The sequence below is a fragment of the Ranitomeya imitator genome, chromosome 5 (assembly GCF_032444005.1).
Source record: "Ranitomeya imitator isolate aRanImi1 chromosome 5, aRanImi1.pri, whole genome shotgun sequence".
NCBI lineage: Eukaryota > Metazoa > Chordata > Amphibia > Anura > Dendrobatidae > Ranitomeya > Ranitomeya imitator.
The window spans coordinates 701931167-701944844 of NC_091286.1; the positions used below are offsets into that span (position 1 = coordinate 701931167).

The window sequence follows — 13678 nt, forward strand, 5'->3', positions numbered from 1 at the left end:
GATGGCCATGACCTCCAGAATTCAGGCCGTGATTACTGTAAAGCCTCATACAGGAGGACACCAGCGATAGTGATGGTCTCCAGACTTCTGGCCATGATTATTGTAAAGCCTCGCATAGCAGAAAACCAGCGATGGTGATGGCCATAACCTCCAGAATTCAGGCCGTGATTACTTTAAAGCCTCACACAGGAGGAAACCAGCGATGGTGACGTCCATGACCTCCAGAATTCAGGTCGTGATTACTGTAAAGCCTCACGCAGGAGGAAACCAGCGATGGTGACAGCCATGACCTCCAAAATTCAGGCTGTGATTACTGTAAAATCTCACACAGGAGGAAACCAGCAAAGGTGATGGCCATGACCTCCAAATTCAGGCAGTGATTACTGTAAAGCCTCACACAAGGAGGACACCAGCAATGGTGACGTTCATGACCTCCAGAATTTAGGCCATGAATATTGTAAAGCCTTATACAGGAGGAAACCAGTGATGGTGATGGCCATGACCTACAGAATTCAGGCCGTGATTAATGTAAAGCCTCATACAGGAGGACACCAGCGATAGTGATGGTCTCCAGACTTCTGGCCATGATTATTGTAAAGCCTCGCATAGGAGAAAACCAGCGATGGTGATGGCCATAACCTCCAGAATTCAGGCCGTGATTACTTTAAAGCCTCACACAGGAGGAAACCAGCGATGGTGACGTCCATGACCTCCAGAATTCAGGTCGTGATTACTGTAAAGCCTCACGCAGGAGGAAACCAGCGATGGTGACAGCCATGACCTCCAAAATTCAGGCTGTGATTACTGTAAAATCTCACACAGGAGGAAACCAGCAAAGGTGATGGCCATGACCTCCAAATTCAGGCAGTGATTACTGTAAAGCCTCACACAAGGAGGACACCAGCAATGGTGATGTTCATGACCTCCAGAATTTAGGCCATGAATATTGTAAAGCCTTACACAGGAGGAAACCAGTGATGGTGACGTCCATGACCTCCAGAATTCAGGCTGTGATCACTGTAAAGCCTAACGTAGGAGGAAACCAGCGATGATGACAGCATGACCTCCAGAATTCAGGCCGTGATTACTGTAAAGCCTCATACAGGAGGACACCAGCGATAGTGATGGTCTCCAGACTTCTAGCCATGATTATTGTAAAGCCTCGCACAGGAGAACACCAGCGATGGTGACGGCCAAGGCCTCCAGACTTCAGGCCGTGATTACTGTAAAGCCTCACACAGGAGGACACCGGCGATGGAGATAGCCATGACCTCCAGACTTCATGCCGACATTGCTGCAAAGGATTCTCTTCAAAGGGTAAAACATGTACCGTATATTTTATTTATGGTGAAGTAAATTTGTCCAATTACTTCTGAGCCAATGAAATGAGGAGGATTTGTAGGAAAAATGGCTGCAATTCCTAAACTTTTCGCAACATTAAACATGTAAGGCTCCACTTCCACTGTATCTGTTGTTTTATTTTACATTCAAAGTGGCAAAATAGCGACCCGCAGAGCTGAAATCACGAAGATTCTTCACCATCCAAATATTTAAGGACCTAATGGTTCATGTCTGATTATACACATCTAGTAATACACACATACACTACTGTTCCAAAGCTTAGGGTCACCCAGACAATTTTGTGTTTTCCATAACTCATACTTTTAATAATCCAATGAGTTGCCAAATTAATGTAAAATCTAGTCCAGACATTAACAAGGTTTGAAAAAAAGATTTTTACTTGAAATAATAATTTTCTAATTCAAACTTTGCTTTTGTCACAGAATGCTCCTTTGCCGCAATTCCAGCATTGCAGACTTTTGGCATTCTAGCAGTTAATTTGCTGAGGTAATATGGAATTTTCCCCCATGCTTCCAGAAGCCCCTCCACAAGTTGGTTTGGCTTGATGGGCACTTTATGCACCGTACGGTCAAGCTGCTCCCACAACAGCTCAATGGGGCTCATACACGTCGCTCATACACATCTCTGGCGCACGTCTGTCAGGGCTCATACACGTCTCTGGCGCACGTCTGTCAGGGCTCATACACGTCTCTCGCGCACGTCTGTCAGGGCTCATACACGTCTCTGGCGCACGTCTGTCAGGGCTCATACACGTCTCTGGCGCACGTCTGTCAGGGCTCATACACGTCTCTCGCGCACATCTGTCAGGGCTCATACACGTCTCTCGCGCACGTCTGTCAGGGCTCATACACGTCTCTCGCGCACGTCTGTCAGGGCTCATACACGTCTCTCGCGCACATCTGTCAGGGCTCATACACGTCTCTCGCGCACGTCTGTCAGGGCTCGTACACGTCTCTCGCGTACGACTGTCGGGGCTCATACACGTCTCTCGCGTACGACTGTCGGGGGCTCATACACGTCTCTCGCGTACGTCTGTCAGGGCTCAAACACGTCTCTCGCGCACGTCTGTCAGGGCTCAAACACGTCTCTCGCGCACGTCTGTCGGGGCTCATACACGTCTCTCGCGCACGTCTGTCCGGGCTCATACACGTCTCTCGCGCACATCTGTCAGGGCTCATACACGTCTCGCGTACGTCTGTCAGGGCTCATGCACGTCTCTTGTGCACGTCTGTCGGGGCTCATACACGTCTCTCGCGCACGTCTGTCCGGGCTCATACACGTCTCTCGCGCACGTCTATCAGGGCTCATACACGTCTCGCGTACGTCTGTCAGGGCTCATCCACGTCTCTTGCGCACGTCTGTCGGGGCTCATACACATCTCTCGCGTACGTCTGTCCGGGCTCATACACGTCTGTCCGGGCTCATACACGTCTGTCCGGGCTCATACACGTCTGTCTGGGCTCATACACGTCTCTCGCGTACGTCTGTCAGGGCTCAAACACGTCTTTCACGCACGTCTGTCCGGGCTCACGCACGTCTGTCGGGGCTCATACACGTCTGTCGGGGCTCATACATGTCTCTCGCGCATGTCTGTCAGGGATCATACATGTCTCTCGCGCACGTCTGTCGGGGGCTCATACACGTCTGTTGGGGGCTCATACACGTCTCTCGCGCACGTCTGTCAGGGCTCATACACGTCTCTCGCGCACGCTAGTCAGGGATCATACACGTCTCTCGCGCACATCTGTCAGGGCTCATACACGTTTTTCACGTACGTCTGTCAGGGCTCATACACATCTCTCATGAACGTCTGTCAGGGCTCATACACATCTCTCGTGAACGTCTGTCAGGGCTCATACACGTCTCGTGCACGTCTGTCGGGGGCTCATACATGTCTGTCGGGGGCTCATACATGTCTCTCGCGCACGTCTGTCAGGGATCATACATGTCTCTTGCATACGTCTGTCAGGTCTCATACACGTCTCTCGTGCACGTCTGTCGGGGGCTCATACACATCTGTCGGGGGCTCATACTCGTTTTTCGCGTACGTCTGTCAGGTCTCATACACGTCTCTCGCGCACGTCTGTCCGGGCTCATACACGTCTGTCGGGGGCTCATACACGTCTGTCAGGGCTCATACACATTTTTCGCGTACGTCTGTCAGGGCTCATACACGTCTGTCAGGGCTCATACTCGTTTTTCGCGTACGTCTGTCAGGGATCATACATGTCCCTCGCGCACGTCTGTCAGGGATCATACATTTTGTGGACACGTTGGTGGCTGCAGATTCGTGTTTCGTACATGTTTGACATTAATATGAATCGTCTCGTGGTGCCGGCGGAGCTGCTGATGTCTGCTATTTACCTTGCCCAAGGGGTTATAGCGCGAGAAGGAAGCACATTGGTGGCGGTGCATGAGGGGGCAGGGTGCGCGCTGCTGCTTCTATATGGGGGACAGGGATGTAATCTGCAGATAATCTCATCCGTCTTCTCTTCGTCCTCATTTACCCCTCAGTTCACCGCCATAATCAGAAACGGCTTTGTATTCGGGCTGTGGGAAAGGCGAGGTTTAACCCTTGCATGGCAGCTCAGAGTGGGTTAATGCGTGGTCTGAGGCCTGTGTTCAGGCCTAAACACTGTAGTGTATGAGTGGGGCCTGGCCGGACCCCGACTCCCGGACCCCGACTCCCGGTCCCTTCCTCCTCGGTGTGGTCATCTGCCTGATACAGGAGGCCTGCACTGTATATGTGTGTGGATCCAAACTGCAGGATCTGTGTGCAACCACAACCCCCAGCATGTCTTGTCAGCCTGAGGGTGAGAGTTATACTCCCACAGCAGCTGCAGAGTGCTGCTCCACACTGGCACAGTCAGAGCAGCTGTAGTGGGCTACGATGGCGGCACCAATGCACGTGACAGGACTGCGCAGGTGGACCCTGAGGGACAGCCTGATATTATGGATTATGTGAGGGTCCACATCCAATGTCGTGGTCCATGTATGGACCGCAGTGCACCGACGGCCCGCAGATGACCTGACCTACATTTTGCAGCCTCCTCTATCATGGCTATTGAGTTCAGGTCAGGAGGAGACTTGCGGTGGCTCCAAGAAACACAGAGCGTGACACGTGGGTTTGTGAACGTGAACCTAAGGGCAGGGAACCTTTGATCATAACAGTCAATGTTATTGTCCCTTAAAGGGGAGGGGACGGCGTGTGAGATTCTAGATAACAGACATTCTGCATTTCTGGATTATTGGACAGGATGCAGAACTTCCACACTGCCTGGTGGCACAATGGTGCAGTTTTGTATCAGGATTCTTGACAGCCGGTGGGGTCCTAGTGTAATAAGTGAAAAGGAGTTTTCTATCCATCACCTCTATGGTTCGTGGTGTATAACTGCATGGTGACAGGATGGAGGATGCACAGCATGTAGGATGATTCTCCTGGGATTTACTGGCCCTGGAAGTGGATAGTGGCCCTTTCCTCTGTGTTGTGGAACCGCTGCTCCCTTTGTGCTCTGTGTTGTGGAACCGCTGCTCCCTTTGTCCTCTGTGTTGTGGAGCTGGCGCTCCCTCCGTCCTCTGTGTTGTGGAGCTGGCGTTCCCACTATCCTCTGTGTTGTTGAGGCGGCGTTCCCACTATCCTCTGTGTTGTGGAGCTGGCGTTCCCACTATCCTCTGTGTTGTGGAGCTGGCGTTCCCACTATCCTCTGTGTTGTTGAGGCGGCGTTCCCACTATCCTCTGTGTTGTGGAGCTGGCGTTCCCACTATCCTCTGTGTTGTGGAGCTGGCGTTCCCACTGTCCTCTGTGTTGTGGAGCCGGCGTTCCCACTGTCCTCTGTGTTGTGGAGCCGGCGTTCCCACTGTCCTCTGTGTTGTGGAGCCGGCGTTCCCACTATCCTCTGTGTTGTGGAGCTGGCGTTCCCACTGTCCTCTGTGTTGTGGAGCTGGCGTTCCCACTGTCCTCTGTGTTGTGGAGCTGGCGTTCCCACTGTCCTCTGTGTTGTGGAGCTGGCGTTCCCACTGTCCTCTGTGTTGTGGAGCTGGCGTTCCCACTGTCCTCTGTGTTGTGGAGCTGGCGTTCCCACTATCCTCTGTGTTGTGGAGCTGGCGTTCCCACTGTCCTCTGTGTTGTGGAGCTGGCGTTCCCACTGTCCTCTGGGTTGTGGAGCTGGCGTTCCCACTGTCCTCTGTGTTGTGGAGCTGGCATTCCCACTGTCCTCTGTGGAGCTGCCATTCCGTCCGTCCTGTGTGTTTTGGAAACGCTGCTCCCTCCGTCCTCTGTGTTGTGGAGCCATCGCTCCCTCCGTTTTTTGTGTTGTGGAGCTGGTGCTCCCTCTTTCCTCTGTGGAGCTGCCATTCTCCCCATCCTGTGTGTTTTAGAACCGCCGCTCCCTCCGTCCTCTGTGGAGCTGCCTGTCCCTCCCTCCTTTGTGTTTTGGAGCCGCTGCTTCCTCTGTCCTCCGTTTTGTGGAGCTGGCGCTCCCTGCGTCCTCTGTGGAGCTATCACTTCCTCTGTCCTCTGTGTTGTGGAGCTGGCGCTCCCTCCGTCCTCTGTGTTGTGGAGCTGGCGCTCCCTCCGTCCTCTGTGTTGTGGAGCTGCCTCTCCCTCCCTCCTTTGTGTTTTGGAGCTGCTGCTTCCTCTGTCCTCCGTTTTGTGGAGCTGGCGCTCCCTGCGTCCTCTGTGGAGCTATCACTTCCTCTGTCCTCTGTGTTGTGGAGCTGGCTCTCCCTCCGTCCTCTGTGGAGCTGCCTCTCCATCCTGTGTTTTGGAGCCGCTGCTCCCTCCGGCCTCTGTGTTGTGGAGCTGACGCTCCCTCTGGCCTCTGTGTTGTGGAGCTGGCGCTCCCTCCGGCCTCTGTGTTGTGGAGCTGGCGCTCCCTCCGTCCTCTGTGTTGTGGAGCTGGCGCTCCCTCCGGCCTCTGTGTTGTGGAGCTGGCGCTCCCTCCGGCCTCTGTGTTGTGGAGCTGGCGCTCCCTCCGGCCTCTGTGTTGTGGAGCTGGCGCTCCCTCCGGCCTCTGTGTTGTGGAGCTGGTGCTCCCTCCGGCCTCTGTGTTGTGGAGCTGGCGCTCCCTCCGTCCTCTGTGTTGTGGAGCTGGCGCTCCCTCCGTCCTCTGTGTTGTGGAGCTGGCGCTCCCTCTGGCCTCTGTGTTGTGGAGCTGGCGCTCCCTCCGTCCTCTGTGTTGTGGAGCTGGCGCTCCCTCCGGCATCTGTGTTGTGGAGCTGGCGCTCTCTCCGGCCTCTGTGTTGTGGAGCTGGCGCTCCCTCCGGCCTCTGTGTTGTGGAGCTGGCGCTCCCTCCGGCCTCTGTGTTGTGGAGCTGGCGCTCCCTCCGGCCTCTGTGTTGTGGAGCTTCATCCTGCATCCCCGCCACTTGTCCTGCGTCCCCGCCACTTGTCCTGCGTCCCCGCCACTTGTCCTGCGTCCCCGCCACTTGTCCTGCGTCCCCGCCACTTGTCCTGCGTCCCCGCCACTTGTCCTGTGTCCCCTCCACTTGTCCTGCGTCCCCTCCACCTGTCCTGCGTCCCCGCCACTTGTCCTGCGTCCCCGCCACCTGTCCTGCGTCCCCGCCACTTGTCCTGCGTCCCCGCCACTTGTCCTGCGTCCCCTCCACTTGTCCTGCGTCCCCGTCACATGTCCTGCGTCCCCGCCACCTGTCCTGCGTCCCCGCCACCTGTCCTGCGTCCCCGCCACCTGTCCTGCGTCCCCGCCACCTGTCCTGCGTCCCCGCCACCTGTCCTGCGTCCCCGCCACCTGTCCTGCGTCCGCCGACACTTGTCGCATTTCTACCACCCATCATGCATCCTGGCAATCCGGCCTGCGTTCCTGACACCCGCTGCATTATATGCTATGGCGCTGTGGCGACATTCCTTCGTTATCTCGGTGCAGGGTTCGGCGCAGTGTGTCGGCTCCTGGGCCTGGATGCAGCTATTAACCCTTTGTGGCTGCGTCTCACACCTGCATTCCTCACCTCAGGAGGGGACGCCGGGGCCCAACCTAAGGCGAATGAGGTGTCCGAGGCCACACATTCCTGAGCAACCGCATCACCTGTGGGTACAGTATATAAGGGGACAATACAAATATCTCGCTGAGGATCTGTTTATACCAAGGAAGGTGACGGGCACAAGGGGGCATTCTTTGCGTCTGGAGGAGAGAAGGTTTTTCCACCAACATAGAAGAGGATTCTTTACTGTTAGGGCAGTGAGAATCTGGAATTGCTTGCCTGAGGAGGTGGTGATGGCGAACTCAGTCGAGGGGTTCAAGAGAGGCCTGGATGTCTTCCTGGAGCAGAACAATATTGTATCATACAATTATTAGGTTCTGTAGAAGGACGTAGATCTGGGGATTTATTATGATGGAATATAGGCTGAACTGGATGGACAAATGTCTTTTTTCGGCCTTACTAACTATGTTACTATGTTACTATGTTACAGTAATGAACAGTATCACAGGCTGAGATACGCAAGGCGGTATCACATGAAACCGGCTGAGATGCACCAGATGGCATCGCACATGGCAGACTGAGGTACACTAGGTGGTGCAGCACAAGCTGAGATGAGATACACCAGCAAGTTGCATCACAAGTGAAAAGATTAGATACCCAGCTCAGCAGACAGGTTGCACAGCCGGAGGCTCTTAGCTGGAGAGTGAGGGGTTAATCGCAGAGCCGGATTCTCCCTGACATCAGCTTCTGTGCACAGGACAGTGACAGGGACCACAACAGGCATGTGATCCCCCCCCCCCACTAGAGGGCGCTCCAGGGCTGTGAGGTAGAGTAGGATGGCGCCCACCGTCCCTCCTGGATATGGGGGCTTATATAAGGGAGAACAACCAGGGAGCAGACCGAGGACGAGGTGTGGACAGGATCTCTGAGCTGAGTATATACTGTACCCCTGTATACTGCCATCTCCTGCTCCCCCGTATACTCCTCTGTGTTACTATCTCCTGTTCCCATATATACTGCTCTGTATTACTATCTCCTGTTCCCCGTATACTCCTCTGTATTACTATCTCCTGGTCCCCGTATACTCCTCTGTATTACTATCTCCTGTTCCCCGTATACTCCTCTGTATTACTATATCCTGTTCCCTGTATACTCCTCTGTATTACGATCTCCTGTTCCCCGTATACTCCTCTGTATTACTATCTCCTTCTCCCCGTATACTCCTCTGTATTACTATCTCCTGTTCCCCGTATACTCCTCTGTATTACTATCTTCTGTTCCCATATATACTGCTCTGTATTACTATCTCCTGGTCCCCGTATACTTCTCTGTATTACTATCTCCTGTTGCCCCGTATAGTCCTCTGTATTACTATCTCCTGTTGCCCCGTATAGTCCTCTGTATTACTATCTCCTGTTTCCCCATATAGTCCTCTGTATTACTATCTCCTGTTGCCCCGTATAGTCCTCTGTATTACTATCTCCTGTTGCCCCGTATAGTCCTCTGTATTACTATCTCCTGTTTCCCCATATACTACTCTGTATTACTATCTCCTGGTCCCCGTATACTCCTCTGTATTACTATCTCCTGTTCCCCGTATACTCCTCTGTATTACTATCTCCTGTTCCCCGTATACTCCTCTGTATTACGATCTCCTGTTCCCCGTATACTCCTCTGTATTACTATCTCCTGTTCCCCATATACTGCTCTGTATTACTATCTCCTGTTCCCCATATACTTCTCTGTATTACTATCTCCTGTTCCCCATATACTGCTCTGTATTACTATCTCCTGTTCCCCATTAACTGCTCTGTATTACTATCTCCTGTTCCCCATATACTGCTCTGTATTACTCTCTCGTGTTCCCCATATACTGCTCTGTATTACTATCTCCTGTTCCCCATATACTGCTCTGTATTACTATCTCCTGTTCCCCATATACTGCTCTGTATTACTATCTTCTGTTCCCCATATACTGCTCTGTATTACTATCTCCTGTTCCCCATATACTCCTCTGTATTACTATCTCCTGTTCCCCATATACTCCTCTGTATTACTATCTCCTGTTCCCCATATACTGCTCTGTATTACTATCTCCTGTCCCCCATATACTGCTCTGTATTAGTATCTCCTATTCCCCGTATACTCTTCTGTATTACTATCTCCTGTTCCCCCGTATACTCCTCTGTATTACTATCTCATGTTCCCCCGTATACTCCTCTGTATTACTATCTCCTGTTCCCCGGTTACCAGGCAGTACTCCTGTGGCGTATACTGGGCAGTACTCCTGTGGAGATACAGGGGTCAGTAGGGGCTTTCGTCCGGTGGCCCTGCTGTCTTTAGAAAGACCGCATGGACCAGGGTCATACTCTGAACACCCTCTCTGTCCCTGTGGGCAAGACACTACTCGGACAACACAAGGTGAGGGTAAAACAGTGTGGCAATAATTTATTGAACCACCAACAAACAATAACACAGAACACTCCCAGCAAATACCCAAGATGGTGCAGTTTACAGAGGCTCACCCTTCACTGACTCGCTGGGATTAGAGCTACTTCCAGTGCCTAATACCCCCATCAGTGGCTCCCAGCTTTTGGCGGGTCCCCCCAGCTAGGAGATAACGACACGCTTAGGAAGCTAACCGAGAGCAGTGAGGTATGTGGCCAGGTGACCTGATTGTCCCAATCTGGTTTCTTTAAGACGTCTCTGAGGATTCAGGGATGGTCAATGTAGCAGTCCTGTGTTCTTCCAGCCAGGGCCGTAGTTCCCTAAACTCATGTCCTGTAGTGTCACACTGACCAGAAGATAAAGTATCTTCATATAGTTCACAACTGGCCTTGAAGCAGCATCTAGAGGTCAGAGAGATATGTGAATGAGGCTAACCTGCCTTGTTTATGTAATCTATTTGCATAGTTTTTCCTCCTCTGTTTGGGAACATCAACAAACTGTCTGGCATGGACAATGTTTGTAATCAACATATCAGCAAACATCATTGTTCAGTGGCCATGCATTTTTTTGCAAAGACAACAGAAAATAAACTGTAGGAGATAATATTAGAAGTAAATATTCCTCCTACAAGAAGAGTGAATACTTTAGACAATAGTTTATGATTCTGGACCTACACAATTTATGTCTGGCATAATTGAATAGAAATGCTGTTTCGTCACATTCCTCCCCCTTCTTCATTAGCCCTGAAGACTGCTGGATGCTGTAGTGGATCGCTGTTGACGGGGCTTCCAGATCTGATAACTTCCCGTCATCCTTCCCTACTTGTCGGGACAGTTCATTGGAATTTTCATGATCTTTGCCTTTTTTATGGGAGATAAAAAAAAAATTATAGGACTGTAAGGCCAAGCTCCATCTGAGTAAACGTCCGTTGTCCCCAGTAGTCCGATTTAGCCAACTTTAAAGGATTATGGTCGGTTATGACTGTGAATTCCTTGCCGTAGAGGTAAGGTTGCAATTTCTTTAGGGCCCAGACTATGGCCAAGCATTCTTTTTCTGTTGTGGCATATGCCCTCTCCCGGTTCCAACAGCTTCAGGAAACGTAAGCTACCGTATGTTCCAGACCATCGTCCCCCACTTGGCTGACAACAACTCCCAATCTGGTGTCCTATGCGTCTGTTTGGACAATGAACCGACGGCGGAAGTCAGGAGCAGTCAGGACTGGGCTTTGGCTAGCTGGGTTTTCAACTGAAGGAATGCGGACTCGCACTCTAGGGTTCAGATGAGATTGTGGGCATATTGTTTGGTGGTAAGGTCAGTGAGGGGCTTTGCTACTGTACTGTATTTGGGGATTAACTTGTCATATAGTTTGCAGTCCCTAGGAAGGCGCGTACCTGTTTTTAGTTGGCTGGGCGAGGCTATTGGGTTATGGCTTCTACTTTTGCAAGTTTGGGACGAATGCACCCACTTCCTACCTGATGTCCAAGGTATAGTACCTCGGCCATCCCCATTTGGCACTTGTCAGGTCAGCTGGGCTTTTTCTACCCTCTGCAGCACCTGGCACACATGATGGAGATGCTCTTCCCGGGAATAGTTGAAGATAGCGATTTCATCCAGGTAGGCCTGGGCATACCCCTGACATCACTCTAATAACTGGTCCACCATCCTTTGGAAGGTAGCCGGGGCGTTCTTCATCCCAAATGGCATGCTGGTAAATTTATACAGGCCAAAAAGCGTGAGGAATGCTGATTTCTCTTGAGCTTCTTTTGTGAGTGGGATCTGCCACTATCCCTTGCTCAAATCGATGGTAGATATGAACCGAGATCCGCCAAATCTGTCTAGTAGTTCACCCACCCAAGGCATGGGGTACACGTCTGTAATGGGGACCTCATTGAGTTGCCTATAGTCCACACAGAAGCAAGTACTCTTGTCTGTCTTGGGCACCAACACTGCACTGGTTGCCCATTGGCTATGGGAAGGAACTATGACCCCCATATTCGACATGTCATCCACTTCGTCCTTCATCACTGCCAACACTGGAGGTGTCACCCGGTAGGAAGGTTGTCTGAGTGAAGTGGCTACCCCTGTGCTGGACCAGCTGCACCAATGGGGTTTGACCAGGCCGACCCGTGAACAGGGAGCCACATGTTCCAAGCAGTTTTGTTATTTTCTGCTTCAGTGATGGACCAAGCTGCTCCCCCCAGTGGGACATCCATTACCCCCATTGGATTCCACCTATACGTCCGGGATCTGGTCCTGATCTGGGTCATCTAAAGGGGGACAACAAACTGCTAAGTTGGTAACTTCCCTTTCCTCATTAGCTTTTAGCCTGTTAACATGATATGTCCGTTCACGAACATCTGCTCGATCCAAAGCCACGGTGTAGTCAGGCTCCCCACTAGAGCCTTCTGTCCACAGGTAAATTCTCACAATCTGGCAATACGATTGTAACACCGTTGTTGCTTTTCCTGAGCTACTTCTAAATTCCCGTGGGCTAAGGCCATGAGGTACCTCATCTTCTCCTTAAAATATTGGACATACTCTAGAATGAGAACTTCTTCTGTGGGAAAAGTGCTTTCCCAACTCTCTCTTACTAGGTCCAACAGCCCTCGTACTTTTCAACCGTACAGCAATTCAAAAGGAGAGAACCTGGTAGAATCCTGCGGCACCTCCCGGTAGGAGAACAGGAGCTGTTGCAGGTTTTCTTCCAGTCTCAACCCCTCAGACTTCACATACCGACTAATGAGCTGCTTGAGCGTTGCATTGAAATGTTCACACAACCCGTTAGTTTCAAGGTGGTAGGGGGTGGTACGCATGGGGCGGGCACCATGTTTCTCCCAGAGGGTCTGAATCTGCTCGCTTTGGAACTTTGAGTCACATGGTCGGTCAATACCTCTGTGGAAACTGTACTCGACTAAAAATATCAATTGAACTACGTGCTCTGCATCTATGGATGACAGGGCAACGGCCTCCGGATAGCTGGTAACAAAGTTGACCAAGGTGAGGATGAACCTCTTTCCGTTCCGCTGCGGCTGGGAATAGCTAAAGGGCCCACTAAATCGATGGCAACCCTCTGAAATGGTTCACTTTTCAAAGCGGGGATTGGAGCGGGGCACAACAGTGTGCTCCCCTGTGCGTTGACAAACTGGGCAAGAATCTCGGTATTTCCGCACCTCTTTGGCCAAAAGGAACTAGGCAGCAGTAGAGCCCGGATCTTTCTGACCACCATGTGCCCAGCTGCAGGGACGTCATATGCCAAGCAAAGGAGTTGGGGTCGATATTGCAGGGGCACCACAAGCTGATGGACACGAGTCCAGGGTTTCTCTGGGCAGGATGCGGGCTTTTCCCAATATAGCAGACCATTCTCCCATCTATACACCTCCCCCTGATTTCTTTCCCCAGGTCGAGCGGCCGTACTGTGGGCAAACTCTAGGGTGGTGTCCATGAATTGAGCTTCCCTAAACTCCTTTAGATCTGTCTCCCCCCAGTCAATTGCAAACGTCTGGTCAGGTGTACTCACCCGCTTCGGCCTCTCCCTGGTCAGTACCCCAGGCCAGTTGCACACGGGCTAGAGGGATGTCAGCCAGGAAGATGGTCACTTAGTGGTCTGGTAAATAGTGTTAAGGTGGGACAATATCTGGGCTAACCAGGGTGATGGAATACCCAGTGTCTCGAAGTCACTGGGCCTGGATATCACCCATCTTGACCGGCTGGATGTGGCTTAGGAGGTTGGCTTGTGTGTGGTGGCCATCCCGTCGTAGAGTATGGACAACATATATCACTGCTGCTGGTGTATCCTGAGAATAGCATCCCTCAGACCCTGTTGGCTCGTTATGCCAGATGTTGACCGGCTGAGCTGGCAGACGTGCTCCAGGCATGGGGCCCCAGCCCTGGGAACAATCTTTGGCAACGTGTCCAAGGTGCCCGCATTTAT

General features: G+C 52.0%; 1 protein-coding gene across 2 annotated transcripts in view; it reads left to right on the forward strand.

The window, feature by feature from the left end:
• LOC138638852 (DNA (cytosine-5)-methyltransferase 3A) overlaps positions 1-13678 on the forward strand; it is a 254664-nt gene that overhangs the window by 7715 nt on the left and 233271 nt on the right. The gene's annotated exons all lie outside the window — the stretch shown is intronic.